General features: G+C 45.3%; 1 protein-coding gene across 2 annotated transcripts in view; it reads left to right on the top strand.

Moving 5' to 3' along the window:
* Window positions 1-10,587: 10,587 nt before the first annotated feature.
* PKIA (cAMP-dependent protein kinase inhibitor alpha) overlaps window positions 10,588-10,901 on the top strand; it is a 76,618-nt gene continuing 76,304 nt past the window's right edge. The window contains exon 1 of one of the 2 annotated variants that reach the window (XM_025200056.1): window positions 10,588-10,709. The gene's annotated coding sequence lies outside the window, so the exon portion shown is untranslated. The remainder of the gene's footprint in view (window positions 10,710-10,901) is intronic. The other variant, XM_006015286.2, reaches the window with a different exon arrangement.

The following is a 10,901-nucleotide window of genomic DNA, read 5'->3' as shown; positions in this document are numbered from 1 at the left end:
AAAGCTAGGCGACTGTGACATTGATGCCTACGCAGATGGGTCACAAATTGGCTGAGGGGCCGCACCCAGAGAGTGGTGGTGGACAGGTCATATTCAACCTGGAGGGATGTGGGCAGTGGAGTCCCCCAGGGCTCGGTCCTCTGGCCCACACTGTTCAATTTCTTTATTAGCGACTTGGACAAGGGGGTGAAAAGCACCCTGTTCAAGTTCACTGATCACACCAAGATTTGGGGTGAGGTGGGCACGCTAGAAAGTAGGGACAGGATACAGCTGGACGTGGACAGGTTAGAGGGGTGGGCAAATGAGAATAGGATGGGATTCAATACTGACAAGTGCAGGGTACTGCACTTGGGCAGAAAGAGCCAGCAGCATACCTACAGGCTGGGGAACTCCCTTCTTGAAAGCATAGTGGCAAAAAGAAATCTTGGAGTCATTATCGATTCCAAAATGAACATGGGCCGCCAATGTGAGGACGCAGTCAGTAAGGCCAACCGCACTTTGTCATGCATCCACAGATGCATCACAAGCAGGGCCAAGGAGGTGATTCTCCCCCTCTATGCAACACTAGTCAGGCCACAGCTGGAGTACTGCATCCAGTTCTGGGCACCGCACTTTCGGGGAGATGTGGCCAGCATAGAGAGAGTCCAGAGGAGAGCCACTCACATGATCCGGGGACAGCAGGGCCGACCCTATAAGGAGAGTCTACAGGACCTGAAGCTGTTCAGCCTTCACAAGAGAAGGCTGAGAAGGGACCTGGTGGCCGTCTATAAACTTACCAGGGGGGACCAGCGGGGAATGGGAGACCCTGTTCACCTGAGCACCTCCCGGAATAACAAGGAATAACGGCCATAAGTTGTTTGAGAGTAGGTTCAGGCTGGACATTAAAAGGTACTACTTCACAGTCAGGGAGGCTAGGATCTGGAACCAACTTTTAAGGGAAGTGGTGCTGGGTCCTACCCTGGGGGTCTTTAAGAGGAGGCTTGACAATTACCAAGTTGGGTCATATAAGCCAAGTATTCTTTCCTGCCCATGGCAGGGGGTCGGACTTGAAGATCTACTTAGGTCCCTTCCAAGCCTACATCTATGAATCTATGAATCTATGGATGTTTTTTGTTTCATTTCTATTTTGCTGTTTCAAGCTCAAAACATGTCAAAACAGCTTTGAAACGAAACACTCAGCGAAATTTCGCACAGCCCTACTTGTTACTGTTGGCTACAAAGCACCAACTCATAGGATCATCATAAAATTCTAGTTTATTGGACAGATGCAAAAGTCAGACCATAAACCTTGGTGCTGATCCCCTCAAACACACACACATTCAGGGACACGCACACACTCACAGTAGCTAGCTCTGAACACTAAGCACCGGTGTCAAGATATACCTGTCCCCAAGTGCTGGAGCCTGCCATCAATGGCCAGTCAAGGCTTCTTTCAGTGCGATGTTGCTGCAGAAGGGGGTCGCTGGCTGGTCCTTCTGGCTGGACAGACAGGGGGCTGGTCATGTCAAAGAGGGCGCCATTGGGGGTCATTCTTTGCTGCCTTTTATCCCTCTCTGGCAGACTTTGGTGACTCCCCAATTCTCAGGCTTACGCAATCCAGGGGTCATTGACCTTGAGAGAGATCCCTCTTGGTAGGTGCTGGATGGCAACTGTCAGCCCCAGGGGTCATGTCCACACGTACATGCAGTCTCAGGAGTCCGTTGATGAATTTTGATTGATTCACTGCCATGATGAATAGAACTCTGGAAGCGGTTCATCAGGCGGTATTTCAGCCCCAGCCCCAGCCCCAGCCCCAGCATTGATTAGTTCAAACGGGGGCTTCTGTACCTTTAACAATGAAGTTTCCGGGAATTCCTGGCTCTTTATTGATTCTTTCTTCTCCTTGGTCTCTGACTTTGTAGGTGTTAATTGCCATTCATTAACATACATATCCAGACTAGCTACTGTGTCACAATCAACCATAATTCATTCAGGGACCAGCTCCATACAGAGATTCCTGCCCTTGCTAACATTGTTACATGGTACAACTTACTTTTAAACTTAAAGTACATTTGTAAAAGCATCTACACGCTCTATTTTCACTACAAATACACCTTATATAAAAATAATAATGATATTATAAAATAAAAAAGAGAGAGGAAGGAAGAAATGGTAGAAAAGAGAAAGCATCCCCAAAAGGGGGCAAATACTAAAAGAGGGGCTTTTGCCATATGGAGGAGCTTCACATTTGAGAGGGAGGCAGACAAAATGGTTTCTTGCTACATTACCATCTCCATGATAATATTATCATGCTCAGTTGCAAAAGTAGTTACTTTTTTTCCACAACTATTCTTTTTGGAAAGATCTTACTCTTCTGATGGTTTGAAACCTTCTTCTAATTGCCAACTCAAATTTATTATCATGCACATTATGCCCTGTATTTATTTATAGACAGCCAACACAGGAGAGGGAGATGTCATATCCCAACTTATCCTTTATTTGTCAGCCTGAGCAAGACAAGTGTTTTTAGCCTCCTCTCATAAAAGAGGCTCTTGATTCTGTTGATCATCCCATAACCCTTTTCTGCATCACTCCCAATTTGAATTGTTTGAATTCTTCTTTCCTAAAAGAAAGTAAATAGAACTGAACACAGGATTCAAGATGAGGTCCCACCAGTGCTTTGTACAATAACATTAATATATCCTATAGCAGGTATAGTTTTCACAGCCCCACTCATAGTGAAATAGATAACTTACTGCTCTCACTACCTCAGCATCTCCAATGCTCAGGTACAGGATGACATGTCAGAACAGTAGCAAAACTTGGGGTGGATGACTGGGGCACTAACCCCAGACACTGATTTACAGGAAGCACCAAAATGGCACTTCCCCAGGGAGTCCACAGCATAGCAGTAGCTATAGGAATAGTGTATTGCCAGGTGCAAGGATACTGCACAACTGCAGTAGCAGCAGTAACAACCATGGGAAGACAGAGCACACCATTGCAGGTAAAACTGACACACTTCCAACACATACTTCTTTGGCACTCAGCATCCCTCCCCCACTGCTCTCTGACCAAGTTTGCTAGCTATGCCTCTGTATCAGGGAATCTAATGCCCTGGGACTTATGCCGTCCAAGCAAAACATTTTCTTATTCCACTCCTTCTTGTGTACAAAGCCCCCAAAATAAGAAAAAATAAATTTAAAATAGAGTCACCCAAGTAGTCCTTGCCTTTTTATTCAATAAATGTTATCAAACCAGCAGCTACAAATTTGTTCAATATCCCAGGGCCCAGTGATCCCATCAACAATAAGGCTTAACCAGCCAGAAAGCTCCGGGTAAGAAGTATAGATCTTCTTTGTTCTAGTCCTTCTTTCATATAGCTGACTTGGAGCAACAATTATAAATCCAGTTTAAGATTAATTAACCAGTCTAATGCTCTTGAGAAAAGGGACTGTATCTCTGCAATTTGTATAGAGGACAAGGTGTTGTTATGCGGTCCATAGCTTGATCAGGGTTGCCACAGTCACATTCTGTAGAACTCCTAATACACCATCTGGGCATTAAGTGGCTGCAGCAGCCATGTCTAGTTCAGATTTAGAAACTTCCATATTTTTTGAGGAAAGTCAAAACCAGGAGGCTTTATTGTTGGGTTGGAAATTAGATGTTTAGTCCGAATGGTGGTTTCATTCCACGCTTTCCTCCAAGCTGCTTCATTGTTGTGTCCTCTGCAGGCTTGTACACATGCCCACAAAGGTTTCTGGGAGACCAAGCAGTGAGCTGGGAGGTTCTTTAGATCTCTATGGATGGGGAGGTCTGGGCTGTCATTCATGCAGATGACATCCCTTTGTCGCAGCGAATGTCTGGAGAAGCAATATTGGCCAGCACCAGTAACCACTGAGTTGTGTAGATTTCAGGGTTCTGGTGATGGCATGCATTGCAGAATTTAACTGGACATACATGCATTTAGTATGAATGTTAACTGGTTAAAATGCAGTGCAGCTAAGCCCTCTCCTTTTAAACACTGTCCCACACCTGCTGCAGATGAAGCTGAATGGGGTAAACTGAGCCTACAAATCCACATTAAATTCAGCAAAACCTATATGCCCCTACCACTTACTGGGGCCGGAGCCTGTCAGTAAGTGGCAGATGTGGAGGCTGCAGGTGTGGAGGCGGAGGCTGCAGGGCAGAGAGGAGACAGCAGAGGAGGGCCAAGGCTGTGGGACGTGAGGATATGGTTGGAAGAGGGAACTAGTAGCTACTGGCTTCCCAACCACTGCCTCCTGCACCCCTCCCCCTGCTACCTTGTACTTAAATCCAAGATGAGGGGTTTCCCCTCCACACACACACATTAAATGTAAGCAAGAAACCTCATTTTGGATTTGAGTAAATACAGTAGTACCCACAATTTGCTACATTCATTTTTTAAAATTGCTGTTGGATTAGCTACGTGCCAGCTCTTTAAGTATTCTTAGATGGAAATTATATGATACCTCTGTTTTAACTCATTAAACTTTTCCACCTGAGACAGAATTGGAAATTGCACTATACACTCATTCCCATTAGATTCCTGTCACCTGCCCCCACCCTCCAAACCCCAGCCAGCATTTTCTGCATCATTCTTCTTATTGAAAACTGAGGTAAAGCATTCATGTAATTCTGAGACCATACCTAGATGACTATTTTTTAAATTATAGATTGACCTTATTTCTCCTAAAAAAAAAACCCTATAAAAATCACAGTTGACTAGTATGGATGTCAGTCTATATTCTGAACAATACATTACTACTGTAAGAGCAAATAGCCCTGCATGACTCCATAGGCCATGAGTAGGCCTGTGCAGCATGGGCTATAGGTAGGCTGCCCTTATGGAAATCCCAGAAATCTAAAACATCATCCAGGACATTGCCCCCCACCCTCCCCCAAATTGGTGGGGGTGGGGGTTGAGTGGGACTGCATGCTAGGCAGGCAGCAGTGCCTGCCTGCCCACCTGCAAGGCACTCCTTTCTGCTCCAACTCCCAACCAGACTACATCTGTGCCCTTGCGTTTCCAGGAGGCTTATTATAATTCCTAACAGCCGGCCAGGACTAGCCTCTGACATCCGGGACGGTCAGAGCTAAAACCGGACATACGGTCACCCTAGCTTTGGGTAACAGGTTGTGTCATGTTACAACCTGATCTAAGCTTGACCTATGTAGCAATGATGTAAATTAAACATGCATAGTAATAAAGTGCATTAACATAATACAAGAAGGTGAAAAAGGGATTGATGTAACCAAATGTATTAGATATTAGTTTGCTATGATAAATACATTTTTGTTAAGATGCTTAGATAGTTAGTAAAAAAACAAAACAGCCTTATCAGAGAAGGCCATAAAGTAAGGTAAAGAAGAAACAGGCCAGTGTTGACAATGAACAGCATTCCACAATGGGGAAGAAAAGGAGATAAAAACCCCTCCCTTTTACTTCCCAAGGGTATAAATCCCAACAATGGACACCTTCCAAGTTCATAAGAGATCTGGTTCAATTCAGTTCCAAAAGTTTCAGTGAAACAAATACATTTAAATAAAACCAATCATTTATTAGAATATTAAAACCAGCTATAGATACTGGGCATAAGCTGGAGGAAACTTCAGACTTCAGAGAGGAACAAAGAGGAACCAAATCAGCAAAAATTCCCAAGGGAACAAAGAAGCCTAGCCAGTGGACCTTTTCCCCTTGAAAACCAAGGCTATATAAGCATTGTCTTTATTAATACGAATAAGTCTTTGCTCTCATATATCCTAATAAAGTTTTTGAGTTGTGACCAGAACAGTCTCACTGGTTATCAATCTGACTCTAAACCCCACTTAACATTTGAAGTAATAACTCCTTAAAGAGGCAGTTAGTATGTCCCTTAAGGGTGTGCACAGGGTCATCTGCTCCACCATGGGGACTGACTGCTCCATGGTGTCACATATTACAAGGAAAAAGGCCCCAAAGACTGGCTGACCCAGATCATGATGGCCCCTAATTTCCCAGGATGTCCCTGGAGTGAAAGACAGGCAAGCTAGGTGAGCAAAAGTCCTAACAGGGGGAAGTCTTGGGTCCCCAGCTTTAGGGCAATCCATGTAACTGCTAATCACATCTGCCACAGAGCTATTGCCCACAAGGTTTGTTGACATGACACCATAAAGAGCTGGATACATTTTAGAAGTGTGGATAAAAAATAAAATGGGTTTTAAATTATTTTTTTGTGGACTATGAACTTATTATTCAGAAAAATCAGTGATCCTAAAAATTTCTTGAACTAAATTCAAGTCTAAAGTTAAATTTAAAATATTCAAAAGATAACAATTGGCGGTGTCATTCTTCCAAAATACAAATTAATTGAACTGATCCAAAACTTGGACATAATAATTGTGTTAATACAACTACTTGCTTTCTCTTTCTCCATAACATAACCTCCCCCAAAACCAGGAACATTTGAATTCTGAACCCCTAAAACCAAGTCTGTTTGGATCCAGAGTTTCATCTCTGCATGTCATATGAGGTTTTAATCTAGAACTGAAGTTCAAATCCAATGATTTCATAAAGTCCTGTCTTTTTAAACCGGTTTTAGTTTCCATTTAACTATTTTGTTATATTGACATAGAATTTTAAGCTGAAGACTATATGTTGAGCCTTGAGCAGAATTATTTTTGGCAGGGAGGCTTTTTTGTGGGTCATTTTAGCCTTTTTAGTATATTTAACCCTTAGGGTTCTTTCCTTGATTATCTGCTTCCCCTCTAGGATTTTTATCAAGCTAATAATAATTCAAGGACTTTCTCTGTCATTATCAGCTTATATTAGGGGAAAAAGCTGTTTTTCCTAAAACTGAAACTGACAGTTAGGAGGTCAAGTTATAGGGACAGACTATTTAAAGTCAGACCAGTATATTATATTTAATTTCAATCCTATCCTTAGCGCATAAATTCTCCACTTTTTTTCTTTCTTGGTTTTGTTTTATTTATAAGGCTACAATTTGTTTTTTAACATTTATTTTAATTTCCTTTAAATAGTCTAACTCATCCTTATTTTTAGCTCATCTTCACTTTATTCCTGCATTTTGTGATCTTAGGGATGTAACTTCTTTTGCTTATCAATCACTATTTTCCTTTCTTTAGGCTTTTGCAGTGGTTATTTATTGAGATAGATCTAGAGCCCTTCCCTGCAATAATTTTGTCCTCTTGCTTTTACAAACTCCAGAGAGGTTTAGACCCTGTGGCTACATGAAATTTCCAGTCTCCTCCATCCCTAAGATCTTCAGTTCAGCTGATTTAAGTTATATTCTCAAGCCTGCCTTTTGAAAGTTCAAACCTTCATTACTAACACATTATTGTTTATCTTTTAATTTAAACTGAATTAATTCATGATCATTTGCTACAAGGGTATTTTCTCTGAATGGGAAAGGATCTCTGGGTATAATATATAATACTAATAAATATACTCCCCAGTAAATAACATAAAATTAGATAGATCTTCTCCATTTTGGAAAATGATGCCTTTTGACTATTACGTTTAGGCTGGGAACTTTTACTTGTTTTCTTTTATTTCAGTGAAAAATAACAAAACCAAAAGATTCTGTCCAAGCTCAATACTACGTCAGAGTAGCGCAGTTAAGGTACATCAGTACAACAGCACAAAGATGTTATGTTATGGCTCACACCTTATTTGAACATATTTGTCTCCCCAACCTAAATGACCAGTTATAGCAGGGCTGACTGGGGCAGCCTTAGGTGCAACTTCTGAGCAAGATGTCAGTTCATATCTCTAGAGCTATAGCAAGACACCTTAACTATGCCACCACAACTTAGCAAGACTTTGTGCCAGTGGAAAAATAATACTAATGACAAACGCAGGCTTTTTATATGCCCAAACCCACTCACTTATAGTAACCCAAAGTACTTAATAAACTGTAAATAGTGAGATCACTTGCCCAACACTGAAATGCAGCCACTTTCAGGCTGGAGTCAAGCAGCCATTCTGCCCTGGGGTGACTTAAAATATGCAACAGTTTTGAGGTAAGGACTGAAGAATAACGGCCCTGATTAGAACAACAGTAGGAAACTGGGAGAATTTCTTGCTGTGAATGCAAGAGACTGGCCTCAGTGGTCCAGGAGACCCTCCTTCTGAAGTTCCCCTCTTGTTTCCAAGCTTGGAGTGGAAGCACTTCTTCACAAATTCCCCCTCCTGTCTCAATCCATTTTAAACATTGTGAAGGATATCACCGTCAGTAGCATCCTGCCTCCCCAACACTTCCTGCAAATACAGAAGATTGGACTCAGTGCTCAAAAGACCCCTTTCATTCATATGTTCCTAAAGCTCCCAGATATACCATAATTCTGGCCTGATTTGAAAAGAAAAATCAAAGTACTGTTTGGCTACTGAGTAGGTGTATGTGCTCGACCTCTGTCCTGCAGGCCAAATGTAGCCCATTGAGTTGTGGCATCCAGTCCCCGGGGCTCCCCACAGGTTGGGAAATTTGGCTGTGGGGGAGGGGGTGGTAATTAATATGGCCACCTTTCCCCATTGCCAAATTCCCAAACCCAACCCCCAAGCCCTGTGGCTGCGGCTGCCACAGGCCCCATCCCCAAAATGGGATTACGTTGGAGCTGGGCCATGTCCCCCCCAACTCCTTACTGGATTGGTTTGGGGCTGTGTGAAGCCCCCTTTCCCCCTCTACAGGGCCAGGTTGAGGCCCCCTTCCCCTCTGCAGGGATGGGTTGGAGTCACATGAAGCCCTTTTCTCCCTGCGAGGCCAGGATGCCCCTCATCTCCACTCTGCATGTGCTAGAACAACTGCATTGGCAGTCCTTGAGCCTTCTTGAAAGCTTTTCCATCAACATGACTAGATGTGACCCTGCTTAGCTTATGAAATACAAAGCGCTCCCAATGATATGGCCGCCTGCATATTTGGAGAAGGCAAGAAGGCTATTATTTATGTAGCACCACAGTGAACTGTTTTGTGTACAGCAGTGGTTTTTAACCTGTGGTCCGTGGACCCCTGGAGGTCTACAAACTATGTCTAAGGGGTCTGCAAAAGATGACTATGACCAATCAAATATATGTGAATATCCACGCTTACAATTCAAAGGGCTCTGCACGTCCATTTGAAATTTCCAAAGGGCTCCACATCTCCATGCAAATTTGTATAGGGGTCCACAAAAAAAAAAATGGTTGAAAACCACTGGTGTACAGGACCCTTTCATGTGATCCTCAGCTGTGGCTGGCACAAACCTGGGGAGTGGAATTGAGCCTCATTTGCCCTGTACCTGCCCAGGGCTCCAGGAGACCTGGCTGCTTGTGAATCTTAAAAAATTGCCAGGGTACTTTTCTAAAGACAAGACTTTGGCTTGGTGACCTGTGACACAGGGCCTGCCCTGGCTCTCCACCCTACCTGTACAACATGCTGGACAAGGCCTAGAGGGAAACCAGAGATGCTCCACATTCAGAAACAGCGGGGAGGCTTGGGGCAGGTTGACTGAGCATGGCTGGGGGTGACGAGCTCTGATGTTGGCAAAGCCCAGAAGCAATGAAGTCCTAAGCCCCCGAGAGATGAGGTTTTTTGGTAAATCTGATTATTTTTTATTACACCAGCTCAAAAAGTTGGATAATTTCTTCCTTGCAAGCTTTTGGGTACAAAAGCCCTTCATCAGGCTGAGGCAGCATCTGCAGATGGTCTGTGCTCTTCCTGGATGAAGTGGTAAAGCAGCCAGAGGCCAGCAGTATGAAAGAAAGCCAGTCAGTGAAAATGTACATTGAGGTGGTTGGTAGGTAAGACAGATTGTTTTTTTAAATATAAATTTCCCATATCCCAAGCCAAATTAGCCAAAACAAATTCCAAATCCACGAGTCAGTCCAGAACCACAAGTGGCCCTACTACCGGCAATCATCCTCCAACTCCATCTGGGGCTTCAGATGTTTCCAAAACCATTGGTGATGCATAGGGGGTGCATGTGCATCCCGAGGTTGGCCGCGCACCCCCTGGAAGCACCATCCGTGAAAGTAGAAGTGTACACGCTCACAGATCGGCTGCTGGGGGACCCCCGTCCCCCCTGGTCTGCGATCGGCCATGGGGGACACTCGCCCCCTCTACGATCTGGTGCCCCCCAGACTTGGGAAGCACCAATCGCTCATGCCAAAACCTTTGCCGCGCATCCTACATGCAGGCCCAAGCCCGGCGGTTTGGCGTTCAGATGCCCAGGCCCGTCCCAGGGGTAGGGGTGAATTGGGGCATCTGCCCCAGGCCCTGCATTTTGGGGACAGCAGAGCCAGGCAGAGTGGCTGTGGTGATTCTTTGCTGTCGTGGGCTTCACGTCGACCCTCTTAGCACCCCGCAGCCCCGCCGTCGAATGTGCCGCCGGCTTCCTTGCGTCGGGGGGCAAGGCCCCACACAGGCCGATTTGCCCCAGGCCCCGCACCCTGCTCAGGTCGCCTCTGCCGATGCCCCTGAGTTTCGCTTGCCCTCAGCCGTAAGGCCGCAGGAGCAAGCAGGGAGGAGTCTCCCCTTTCCACAAAGTGGGCATGAAGCCAAGACCTTCCCACTCCAGCAGCCAAGTGGGAGGTTCACTATACATCACCCTGGCAGGTGCTAGTACTGTCCCCGCGCCAGGACAGCCGTCCTCCCCGGGTGCCACCGCCTCAGCGGACACCCGCTAAGCACAGGACTAGGCTGAATCTGAGCCCGCCAGAGGTGGGTGAGACACAGGTGAGGGGAATGAATGTAGCCGGTAAAAACCCCGGAGAGGAAGCTGGGAGCGGTGGCACACAGCTCTGCCCGGCTCTCCCCGGGTTTAGGGCAAGCAGCGCCCGCCGGCAGGGCTGGGTAGGGGGTGGTGCTCAGCACGGAGCCCCCGCGGCAGCGAGGAAGGGGGAGGCCGAGGCGCAGCGCACCCCCTGG

The sequence above is a fragment of the Alligator sinensis genome, unplaced genomic scaffold (assembly GCF_000455745.1).
Source record: "Alligator sinensis unplaced genomic scaffold, ASM45574v1 scaffold71_1, whole genome shotgun sequence".
Classification (NCBI taxonomy): domain Eukaryota; kingdom Metazoa; phylum Chordata; order Crocodylia; family Alligatoridae; genus Alligator; species Alligator sinensis.
The sequence above is the reverse complement of the archived record's forward strand: the minus strand, read 5'-3'. Positions and strand labels throughout refer to the sequence as shown.